This window comes from Anomaloglossus baeobatrachus, chromosome 4 (assembly GCF_048569485.1).
Source record: "Anomaloglossus baeobatrachus isolate aAnoBae1 chromosome 4, aAnoBae1.hap1, whole genome shotgun sequence".
NCBI lineage: Eukaryota > Metazoa > Chordata > Amphibia > Anura > Aromobatidae > Anomaloglossus > Anomaloglossus baeobatrachus.
This window is the reverse complement of record NC_134356.1, coordinates 703,994,927-704,008,089: the sequence shown is the minus strand read 5'-3', so window position 1 is coordinate 704,008,089 and position 13,163 is coordinate 703,994,927. Positions and strand designations below refer to the sequence as shown.

At 51.2% G+C, this 13,163-nt stretch overlaps 1 pseudogene; it reads right to left on the bottom strand.

The window, feature by feature from the left end:
* Window positions 1-13,163, bottom strand: part of LOC142302201 (phospholipid scramblase 3-like) — a 122,827-nt pseudogene that overhangs the window by 22,073 nt on the left and 87,591 nt on the right.

Sequence of the window (13,163 nt, the reverse complement as noted above, 5' to 3'; positions counted from 1 at the left end):
TTTAGATGATCAGGGGCTAAGGCAAAAGACTGTCCATGTGAATATGATTAAGGAGTACCATGACCGGAACATTCCAATGATAGCAAGCTGTCGGTTGGCTTCAGAAGATGGTCAAGAGGATGAGGACTCTCTACCTGATCTCGTGGAAGCAGCGAGAGCCCCATCCACTGTGGAACAGGTTCCCCTGGGAGATTACCTGGACTCCTTACAGAAAATCCAGATGCTGGAAGTGCTTCAACAGAGACGGGCTGCTTTCTCATCCCAACCAGGTCGAACCACCGTCACCCAACATCATGTGGACACTCAGGGCATCCGTCCCATACAACTGGCTCCTTACCGGGTACCTGAATCAGTTCGAAACACCATGCAGCACGAACTGGAGGAGATGTTACAGCTTGGGGTAATCCAGGCCTCCCATAGCCCTTGGGCCTCCCCTGTGGTGTTAGTACCCAAGAAGGATGGGAGTACTCGATTTTGTGTGGACTATCGGCGACTAAACGACCATACTGTCAGCGATCCTTACCCAATGCCTCGTATTGACGAACTTCTAGACCGACTGGCTGGGTCCCGATATGTCAGTACCTTGGATCTCAGTAAGGGATACTGGCAGATCCCTCTAACGGATGAAGGGAGAGAACGGTCCGCTTATAACCCCCTTTGGTCTGTATGAATTTCTAAGCATGCCTTTTGGAATGAAAAATGCCCCGGCCACCTTCCAGAGAATGGTGGATCAGATCCTCCGGGGATGTGGTGACTTTGCTTGTGCCTACTTGGATGATATCGCCGTCTTCAGCCACACATGGGAGGAATGTTACGGGGGGCTGTCTGATAATAACCGAAAGGAGTATCAGACAGTCAGGGTCCACCGTGCAAAGACTTTGCTGCAGACTATGGCAGAGTGCAATACCTCTGTTAACTCACAGAAGGATATAATAAGAAAGTAAAGCAATTCCTCCCTTACTTGGAGGGTGTGTGGAATGATCTCTGTTAATAATCACAGAGACAAAGGCAATGTGTGCGAAATGGCACCTACCTAGGTCCGCTCTTCTAGTGGTGCAAAAGAGACGAACAGCAGCGTAAGCCGCACAAAGCTCCTACCTGCGTTCGCTCCACTAGTGTGCGAGGACACGAACCACTAGATATGGCACCTGCCTAGGTCCGCTCTTCTAGTGGTGCAAAAGAGACGAACAGCAGCGTAAGCCGCACAAAGCTCCTACCTCTGTTCGCTCCCCTAGTGTGCGAGGATACGAACAACTGCCAGACGCAGTATAAGGAACGTTACCCTAGCGGCAACGTCCACCTACGAGTAGAATCACAAGGCCCAGCCAGACCATGTGCCTCAGGCACCTGCCTATGTCCGCTCCCCTAAGAGGTAAGGATACGGACAGCAGCCGAAGCTGTAAGGTATAAGAACGCTACCCTGCCGGTAGCGCTCACCTAGCATAGACAGAGGAATGCCTAGAGGAACGCGCACAGAGCGTCTACTCATATGCATGAACCAAGAGGACTGAGCACCATGCGGCGTGTGTCAGGGTCTTATATAGACTCTGTGCCTCATCCAAGATGGAGGACACCAGAGCCAATCCGCTGCCAGAACGACAGGAGTGACGTCATGCTGGCCTATCACCGAGCAAGATGTCACAAGCACATGACCAGCGACCAATCGGCATAGAAGGTGTCAGAGACATGTGACCTCGTGTCAGCGATGATGTCACCCGCACATGTGCAATGGCTCCAAGATTGGACTTAGTCTCCGGCGCTCGCACATGAGCAGTAGCAAGAAATCTGGACTTAGTCTCCAGCGCTCGCACATGTGCAGTAGCAAGAAATCTGGACATAGTCTCCAGTGCTCGCAGCAACCGTAACAGTACCTCCCCCTCAAGGGCCCCCCTCCCGGCGACGCAGGTAATCGGCAACTAAGTCGGGAGCATGGACAGCCTCCTCAGGCTCCCAAGAGCGATGTTCCGGGCCATACCCCTCCCAATCTATCAAGAAGAACCTGCGCCCTCTAACCATCTTAGAACCAACTATGGCTCGTACCTCATAGCTAGAGCGAGAGGAATCAGAGGCAGGAGAGTGCACTTCACGAGCGTGAGGTAAAATAGCCGGCTTTAGCAGTGAAACATGGAATTTGTCATGAATCCTAAGATGGACAGGTAACTTCAATTGATAGACTACAGGATTTACCTGTCGAAGAACCTCATAAGGACCCAGGAAGCGAGGAGCAAATTTGACAGAGCTCACTCTAAGTCTCACGTGTTTTGCAGAGAGCCACACAAAGTCCCCTGGAGAAAAGACAGGAGCCGGGCGACGAAACCGATCGGACACCGTCTTCATACGGTCCTTAGCTGCTTGGATCGACTCTTGAGTCCGATCCCAAACCTCTCTGGCATTAGTTGCCCAGTCGGCCACAAGAGGACGAGGTGCAGCAGCGGGAAACGGTACCGGTACCCTAGGGTGTTGCCCATTATTGAGTACGAACGGTGTCTGCCCAGTGGCCTCAGCCAGCGAATTGTTAAGGGCAAATTCTGCCCAGGGTAGGAGGGAGGACCAGTTATCGTGGTTCTCAGCAACAAAGTGTCGAAGGTATATAATCATAGATTGATTGGTACGTTCAACCAAACCATTAGTCTCCGGATGGTATGCCGAAGAGAGATTCAACTCAATTTGCAGAAGGCTACAAAGATCTCGCCAGAAACGGGAAGTAAATTGCGGGCCTCTATCACAAATGATACGATCTGGCATCCCGTGAAGCCTAAAGACATGCTTGAGGAATAGTTTGGCTAGTACCCTGGAAGATGGGATTCTCGATAACGGTACGAGATGAACCATCCGGGAGAAATGGTCCGTAATGACCCACACAAATCTATGTCCCTGTGAACATGGAAGATCACCCACAAAGTCCATGCCTACCACCTCCCATGGTCTATCTGGCACTGGTAAAGGATGCAAGAGCCCAGCCGGTCTCTGCCGTAATGGACGGTTGCGAGCACACGAGTAGCAGGAACCGACATATCTCTTGACGTGGCTGGCTAAGTGTGGCCACCAATACCACCTCTCCAGTAACTCTCGTGTCCGCCTAATACCAAAATGCCCACCCACCTTTGAGGTGTGGGCCCATGACAGTATATCATTCTGTCGATCAGGCGGAACAAAGGTCTTGCCCGGTGGGATTTGGTCTAACGTCACAGGGGAGAGCGTATGAAAAACCCTGGAGGGAAGGATAAGACGAGGTTCGTCAATCTCTTCCTGGGTAGAAAGCATAGAGCGAGACAGGGCGTCTGCCTTGTTATTCTTACTCCCAGACAGATAGTTGATGGAGAAGTGAAAGCGGGAGAAAAACAAGGACCAGCGGGCTTGGCGAGGATTCAGACGCTGAGCGGTTTGTAAGTACGTCAGATTCTTATGGTCTGTATAGACCTGGAAAGGATGTTTCGCTCCTTCCAGCAAGTGACGCCACTCCTCCAAGGCTAATCTCAAGGCGAGCAGTTCCCTATCCCCAATGGTATAGTTTCTCTCTGCCGGTGAAAAGGTTTTAGCAAAGAAGAAACACGGCCTTTTTCTACCTGCACCGTTCTTTTGATACAAGACCGCACCAGCACCCACTGAAGAGGCATCAACCTCTAAGAGGAAGGGCTTATTCTCATCGGGTCTTTGTAGAACGGGAGCAGTTGAAAAGTGTCTTTTTACTGTCTCAAAAGCCTGAGATGTCTCAGTAGACCAGGCTTTGGGATTAGCACCTTTCTTAGTCAAGGCCACCAAAGGGGCCACCAAAGTAGAAAAATGGGGTATGAACTGCCTGTAATAATTTATGAATCCTAAGAAGCGTTGCACCGCCTTCAAGGAATGAGGTTCGGACCATTGCAGGACAGCAGAGAGCTTCGCAGGATCCATAGCCAGACCCTCTTGTGAGATAATGTAACCCAAAAAAGGCAATGAGGACTGCTCGAATACACATTTCTCGAGTTTAACAAACAATGAGTGCTCCCTTAAACGGGAAAGGACACGAACGACATCCTGACGATGAGTCTCCAGATCAGGAGAAAAAAATCAGGATGTCGTCCAGATACACCACTACTGAGGATAACAGTAAATCCCTGAACACATCGTTTACGAAGTCCTGAAATACTGCCGGTGCATTACATAACCCAAAAGGCATGACGAGGTATTCATAGTGACCGTCTCGGGTGTTAAAAGCGGTCTTCCATTCGTCACCCTTTCGAATTCGTACCAAGTTATACGCACCCCGCAGATCCAACTTCGTAAAAACTTGAGCTCCTCTCAGTCTGTCAAAGAGCTCCGAAATTAAAGGTAATGGGTATTTGTTCTTTATTGTGATTGCGTTGAGACCCCTGTAATCTATGCAGGGACGCAAATCACCCTCTTTCTTCCGAACAAAGAAAAACCCAGCTCCCGCGGGAGAGACAGACTTACGAATGAACCCCTTCTCTAAACTCTCTCTTATATAGGTCGACATGGCCTCCGACTCAGGTATCGACAGGGGGTAAACCCTGCCTTTAGGTGGAACCGAACCTGGGATAAGGTCTATGGCACAGTCATACGGCCTATGGGGTGGAAGAACCTCAGCACCCTGTTTGGAGAACACGTCAGCGAAATCCAAATAGGGTGTAGGTATGGGAGAGAGATCAGTTGATGCAACCGCAACGACCTTAGGTGGTAAGGGAAGACATCGGGACTGACATTTCGAACCCCAACTAATAATGCTGTCAGACTCCCAGTCAATGTGAGGAGCATGAGTCCGAAGCCATGGAAGACCCAGAAGGACGTCGTCTATACCCTCAGGCAAAACAAGAAAATAAATCTCCTCTATGTGACCCTGAGACAGGGAAAGGCGCAAGGGAACTGTCCTCAATGTAATGGAGTCAGACAACATAGTTCCATTAACAACACGGACAGGAATAGGCGCCTCTAACATGATAGAGGGAATATTGTGTCCCTTTACAAATCCTGAGGACACAAAAATCCCGTCAGCTCCGGAATCCACAAAAGCCATAATAGGCCATGTATTCTCAGATAACGAGAGCTGACCTGGGATACAACACTTAGAGGGTGCAGAAGACGTCTCTAGTAACACCCCTCTAATGGTTACTAGGCCAGGGAGTTTCCCTGACGACTAGGACACTTGTTGGCATAGTGCCCAGCCTGACGACATACGTAACATATAGGAGGACCAGACTTGCGTAGTCTGGAAAACGTATGACCTAACTCCATAGGAGTGGGAGATGTTTCAGATGCTGAGGAAGATGGTAGTGGACCCTCAACAACTGGAATAGCCCGATGCTTAGGGCGTGAGGAAGAGACCTCGAGTCTACGTGCCTTATGGCGTACATCGATCCTCGTTGCTACTGTGATCAAGTCCTCCAGAGAAGCAGGGACCTCACGAGTAGCAAGGGCATCCTTGACATAGCCTGCCAACCCTCTCCAGAAGATAGGAATCAACACCTTCTCTGGCCAATCTAGTTCTGCCACCAGAGTTCTAAAAGCAATGGCATAAGAACTAGTGGATAACGAACCCTGAGATAGATCTAACAGTCTCAGGGCCGCATCATGGGTAACCTGCGGACCCATGAATACCGCCTTAAGAGCATCAAGAAAGTCTTGATGTCTCAGAGTAACCACATCAGAGCGCTCCCATAGGGGAGTCGCCCATTCTAAGGCTTTGTCCTGAAGTAAGGAGATGATAAAGCCTACTCTGGACGTCTCCGTAGAGAAGCGAGAAGAGTTGACCTCTAGGTGTATCTGACACTGACTAATGAAACCACGACATGATCTGGCATCGCCAGAATATCTGTTTGGCAGAGCAAGTCGAGGATCATGTGCAGATGTCACCATGGTCTGAGGTTTATCCTCTATACTCTTGAGCCGTGACTCAAGTACTTGTATGTAACGGTGTAACTGCTGATATTCTGCCATAACTGCCAGACCCTTGGCTCAGTCCTAATATTACGGGGGGCTGTCTGATAATAACCGAAAGGAGTATCAGACAGTCAGGGTCCACCGTGCAAAGACTTTGCTGCAGACTATGGCAGAGTGCAATACCTCTGTTAACTCACAGAAGGATATAATAAGAAAGTAAAGCAATTCCTCCCTTACTTGGAGGGTGTGTGGAATGATCTCTGTTAATAATCACAGAGACAAAGGCAATGTGTGCGAAATGGCACCTACCTAGGTCCGCTCTTCTAGTGGTGCAAAAGAGACGAACAGCAGCGTAAGCCGCACAAAGCTCCTACCTGCGTTCGCTCCACTAGTGTGCGAGGACACGAACCACTAGATATGGCACCTGCCTAGGTCCGCTCTTCTAGTGGTGCAAAAGAGACGAACAGCAGCGTAAGCCGCACAAAGCTCCTACCTCTGTTCGCTCCCCTAGTGTGCGAGGATACGAACAACTGCCAGACGCAGTATAAGGAACGTTACCCTAGCGGCAACGTCCACCTACGAGTAGAATCACAAGGCCCAGCCAGACCATGTGCCTCAGGCACCTGCCTATGTCCGCTCCCCTAAGAGGTAAGGATACGGACAGCAGCCGAAGCTGTAAGGTATAAGAACGCTACCCTGCCGATAGCGCTCACCTAGCATAGACAGAGGAATGCCTAGAGGAACGCGCACAGAGCGTCTACTCATATGCATGAACCAAGAGGACTGAGCACCATGCGGCGTGTGTCAGGGTCTTATATAGACTCTGTGCCTCATCCAAGATGGAGGACACCAGAGCCAATCCGCTGCCAGAACGACAGGGGTGACGTCATGCTGGCCTATCACCGAGCAAGACGTCACAAGCACATGACCAGCGACCAATCGGCATAGAAGGTGTCAGAGACATGTGACCTCGTGTCAGCGATGATGTCACCCGCACATGTGCAATGGCTCCAAGATTGGACTTAGTCTCCGGCGCTCGCACATGTGCAGTAGCAAGAAATCTGGACTTAGTCTCCAGCGCTCGCACATGTGCAGTAGCAAGAAATCTGGACATAGTCTCCAGTGCTCGCAGCAACCGTAACAAGGAACATCTGAATCAAGTAGCCATTATTTTGGACCTGATTCTTGCAGCCGGCCTAACTATTCGACCCGATAAATGCCAATTGGGGATGGGGGAAGTCCAGTACCTAGGACATAGAGTGGGAGGAGGGAAGCTCCGACCTGAGCCTGCCAAAATCCAGGCTATTAGAGACTGGCCTGTACCCCAAACTAAGAAACAAGTTATGGCTTTTCTGGGCACTGCCAGTTATTACCGAAAATTTGTTTCTCATTTCAGTACTGTGGCCAAGCCTCTTACCGACCTGACCAAGAAAACAATGCCCCGGCTGGTGATCTGGACTCCAGCCTGTGATGAGGCTTTTAACCGGCTGAAGGACGCTTTGATCTGCGATCCTGTCCTGGCTGCTCCAGACTACAAGAGGAGATTCATTGTGCAAACGGATGCCTCTGCTTATGGACTGGGAGCTGTCCTCAGCCAGGTGAATGCAGCTGGGGACGAGCACCCCATCGCCTATCTCAGCCGGAAACTGCTGGACCGAGAAGTGGCCTATGCAACTGTTGGGAAGGAATGTCTGGCTGTAGTGTGGGCCCTTAAGAAACTATGGCCGTATCTGTATGGACGAGAATTCACTGTGGTTACTGATCACAATCCCCTCACCTGGCTGAACAGAGTCTCTGGGGACGATGGACGCTTACTACGATGGAGCCTGGCTCTGCAGCCCTATAACTTTACCATACAATATAGAAGGGGCAGCCAACACCAAAATGCAGATGGACTGTCCAGGCAAGAGGAGCCTTGAGTCCTGTCAGCCATGCCTGCGTGTACTGAGGGATCATATCTCGCTTCTGTCTCTATACCCTGCAGGGAGGGGTCATATCTCGCTTCTGTCTCTATACCCTGCAGGGAGGGGTCATATCTCGCTTCTGTCTCTATACCCTACAGGGGCATGGTCATATCTCGCTTCTGTCTCTATACCCTGCAGGGAGGGATCATATCTCGCTTCTGTCTCTATACCCTGCAGGGAGGGGTCATATCTCGCTTCTGTCTCTATACCCTGCAGGGAGGGGTCATATCTCGCTTCTGTCTCTATACCCTGCAGGGAGGGGTCATATCTCGCTTCTGTCTCTATACCCTGCAGGGAGGGGTCATATCTCGCTTCTGTCTCTATACCCTGCAGGGAGGGGTCATATCTCGCTTCTGTCTCTATACCCTGCAGGGAGAGGTCATATCTCGCTTCTGTCTCTATACCCTGCAGGGAGGGGTCATATCTCCCTTCTGTCTCTATACCCTGCAGGGGAGGGGTCATATCTCGCTTCTGTCTCTATACCCTGCAGGGAGGGGTCATATCTCGCTTCTGTCTCTATACGCTGCAGGGAGAGGTCATATCTCCCTTCTGTCTCTATACCCTGCAGGAAGGGGTCATATCTCGCTTCTGTCTCTATACCCTGCAGGGAGGGATCATATCTCGCTTCTGTCTCTATACCCTACAGGGGCATGGTCATATCTCGCTTCTGTCTCTATACCCTGCAGGGAGGGGTCATATCTCGCTTCTGTCTCTATACCCTGCAGGGAGGGGTCATATCTCGCTTCTGTCTCTATACCCTGCAGGGAGAGGTCATATCTCCCTTCTGTCTCTATACCCTGCAGGAAGGGGTCATATCTCGCTTCTGTCTCTATACCCTGCAGGGAGGGATCATATCTCGCTTCTGTCTCTATACCCTACAGGGGCATGGTCATATCTCGCTTCTGTCTCTATACCCTACAGGGAGGGGTCATATCTCGCTTCTGTCTCTATACCCTACAGGGGCATGGTCATATCTCGCTTCTGTCTCTATACCCTACAGGGAGGGGTCATATCTCGCTTCTATCTCTATACCCTACAGGGGCATGGTCATATCTCGCTTCTGTCTATACCCTGCAGGGAGGGGTCATATCTCGCTTCTATCTCTATACCCTACAGGGGCATGGTCATATCTCGCTTCTGTCTCTATACCCTGCAGGGAGGGGTCATATCTCGCTTCTGTCTCTATACCCTGCAGGGAGAGGTCATATCTCGCTTCTGTCTCTATACCCTGCAGGGGCGGGGTCATATCTCGCTTCTGTCTCTATACCCTACAGGGAGGGGTCATATCTCGCTTCTGTCTCTATACCCTGCAGGGAGGGATCATATCTCGCTTCTGTCTCTATACCCTGCAGGGGAGGGGTCATATCTCTCTATTATCTGTATCACCCTGCAGGGGCATGGTCATATCTCTCTATTATCTGTATCACCCTGCAGGGAGGGGTCATATCTCTCTACTATCTGTATCACCCTGCAGGGAGGGGTCATATCTCTCTACTATCTGTATCACCCTGCAGGGAGGGGTCATATCTCGCTTCTGTCTCTATACCCTGCAGGGAGGGGTCATATCTCGCTTCTGTCTCTATACCCTGCAGGGAGGGGTAATATCTCGCTTCTGTCTCTATACCCTGCAGGGAGAGGTCATATCTCGCTTCTGTCTCTATACCCTGCAGGGAGGGGTCACATCTCGCTTCTGTCTCTATACCCTGCAGGGAGGGGTCATATCTCGCTTCTGTCTCTATACCCTGCAGGGAGGGGTCATATCTCGCTTCTGTCTCTATACCCTGCAGGGAGAGGTCATATCTCGCTTCTGTCTCTATACCCTGCAGGGAGGGGTCATATCTCGCTTCTGTCTCTATACCATGCAGGGAGGGGTCATATCTCGCTTCTGTGTCTATACCCTGCAGGGCGGGGTCATATCTCGCTTCTGTCTCTATACCCTGCAGGGAGGGATCATATCTCGCTTCTGTCTCTATACCCTGCAGGGAGGGGTCATATCTCGCTTCTGTCTCTATACCCTGCAGGGAGGGGTCATATCTCGCTTCTGTCTCTATACCCTGCAGGGAGGGATCATATCTCGCTTCTGTCTCTATACCCTGCAGGGGAGGGGTCATATCTCTCTATTATCTGTATCACCCTGCAGGGGCATGGTCATATCTCTCTATTATCTGTATCACCCTGCAGGGAGGGGTCATATCTCTCTACTATCTGTATCACCCTGCAGGGAGGGGTCATATCTCTCTACTATCTGTATCACCCTGCAGGGAGGGGTCATATCTCGCTTCTGTCTCTATACCCTGCAGGGAGGGGTCATATCTCGCTTCTGTCTCTATACCCTGCAGGGAGGGGTAATATCTCGCTTCTGTCTCTATACCCTGCAGGGAGAGGTCATATCTCGCTTCTGTCTCTATACCCTGCAGGGAGGGGTCACATCTCGCTTCTGTCTCTATACCCTGCAGGGAGGGGTCATATCTCGCTTCTGTCTCTATACCCTGCAGGGAGGGGTCATATCTCGCTTCTGTCTCTATACCCTGCAGGGAGAGGTCATATCTCGCTTCTGTCTCTATACCCTGCAGGGAGGGGTCATATCTCGCTTCTGTCTCTATACCATGCAGGGAGGGGTCATATCTCGCTTCTGTGTCTATACCCTGCAGGGCGGGGTCATATCTCGCTTCTGTCTCTATACCCTGCAGGGAGGGATCATATCTCGCTTCTGTCTCTATACCCTGCAGGGAGGGGTCATATCTCGCTTCTGTCTCTATACCCTGCAGGGAGGGATCATATCTCGCTTCTGTCTCTATACCCTGCAGGGAGGGGTCATATTTCGCTTCTGTCTCTATACCCTGCAGGGTGGGGTCATATCTCGCTTCTGTCTCTATACCCTACAGGGAGGGATCATATCTCGCTTCTGTCTCTATACCCTGCAGGGAGGGATCATATCTCGCTTCTGTCTCTATACCCTGCAGGGAGAGGTCATATCTCGCTTCTGTCTCTATACCCTGCAGGGAGGGGTCATATCTCGCTTCTGTCTCTATACCCTGCAGGGAGTGATCATATTTCGCTTCTGTCTCTATACCCTGCAGGGAGGGGTCATATCTCGCTTCTGTCTCTATACCCTACAGGGGCATGGTCATATCTCGCTTCTGTCTCTATACCCTGCAGGGAGGGGTCATATCTCGCTTCTGTCTCTATACCCTGCAGGGAGGGGTCATATCTCGCTTCTGTCTCTATACCCTGCAGGGAGTGATCATATTTCGCTTCTGTCTCTATACCCTGCAGGGAGGGGTCATATCTCGCTTCTGTCTCTATACCCTACAGGGGCATGGTCATATCTCGCTTCTGTCTCTATACCCTGCAGGGAGGGGTCATATCTCGCTTCTGTCTCTATACCCTGCAGGGAGGGGTCATATCTCGCTTCTGTCTCTATACCCTGCAGGGAAGGGTCATATCTCGCTTCTGTCTCTATACCCTGCAGGGAGGGGTCATATCTCGCTTCTGTCTCTATACCCTGCAGGGAGGGATCATATCTCGCTTCTGTCTCTATACCCTGCAGGGAGGGGTCATATCTCGCTTCTGTCTCTATACCCTGCAGGGAGGGGTCATATCTTGCTTCTGTCTCTATACCCTGCAGGGAGGGGTCATATCTCGCTTCTGTCTCTATACCCTGCAGGGAGGGGTCATATCTCGCTTCTGTCTATACCCTGCAGGGAGGGATCATATTTCGCTTCTGTCTCTATACCCTGCAGGGCGGGGTCATATCTCGCTTCTGTCTCTATACCCTGCAGGGAGGGGTCATATCTCGCTTCTGTCTATACCCTGCAGGGAGGGGTCATATCTCGCTTCTGTCTCTATACCCTGCAGGGAGAGGTCATATCTCGCTTCTGTCTATACCCTGCAGGGAGGGGTCATATCTCGCTTCTGTCTCTGTACCCTGCAGGGAGGGATCATATCTCGCTTCTGTCTCTATACCCTGCAGGGAGAGGTCATATCTCGCTTCTGTCTCTATACCCGGCAGGGAGGGGTCATATCTCGCTTCTGTCTCTATACCCTGCAGGGAGGGGTCATATCTCGCTTCTGTCTCTATACCCTGCAGGGAGGGGTCATATCTCGCTTCTGTCTCTATACCCTGCAGGGAGGGGTCATATCTCGCTTCTGTCTCTATACCCTGCAGGGAGGGGTCATATCTCGCTTCTGTCTCTATACCCTGCAGGGAGGGGTCATATCTCGCTTCTGTCTCTATACCCTGCAGGGGTGGGGTCATCTCTCTCTACTATCTTTATTAGTCTGCAGGGAGGGGTCATATCTCGCTTCTGTCTCTATACCCTGCAGGGAGGGGTCATATCTCGCTTCTGTCTCTATACCCTGCAGGGAGGGGTCATATCTCGCTTCTGTCTCTATACCCTGCAGGGAGGGGTCATATCTCGCTTCTGTCTCTATACCCTGCAGGGAGGGGTCATATCTCGCTTCTGTCTCTATACCCTGCAGGGAGGGGTCATATCTTGCTTCTGTCTCTATACCCTGCAGGGAGGGGTCATATCTCGCTTCTGTCTCTATACCCTGCAGGGAGGGGTCATATCTCGCTTCTGTCTCTATACCCTGCAGGGAGGGGTCATATCTCGCTTCTGTCTCTATACCCTGCAGGGAGGGGTCATATCTCGCTTCTGTCTCTATACCCTGCAGGGAGGGGTCATATCTCGCTTCTGGCTGTATCACCCTGCAGAGGGCGGGGCACACATCCCATAATTTGTGATTTACCTCATAGGTTACGTTGCCAAAGATACTGTCTTGGAATCTTGGTCCCAGGATGAGCAGAGCCACCTGCTTGGAGGAGTTCATGATGGACAGGTGGGTGACCATCAAATTATTATGCATTTGAGAAATCCAGCTGTACGCCCCGGAGGACAGTGCACCTCCATCTACAGGAGGAAGAACATGGTGTCAGGAGTGACCATCAGAGGCGCCACACACAGGGTCAGAGCTCGTGTCGCCCCATAGGGCGGCTCCTCAGGGGATAATAAATGTCCGGCCCTCCCATGTAATGACAGGAATGTTAGCGGTGTATCTCCGCTCTATGACTGTGGATGTCTGGAGCTCAGTGCGGTGACCTCTCCGGCACAGGTCATGCCATGTTTCCCCGAAAATAAGACACTGTCATATTATTTTCCGCCCATAAAATTGAGCTAGACAGGTCGTTGTCTTCTCCACAGAAGTCCTCCCCTGCTTCCAGCCGGCCGGCACTTACTCATCACACACATCCGGTGATACCGCACTGCAGCCGGCAAACAAGGGAGCCTGTGACGCTATGGAACATGAGGATCTGCGGTG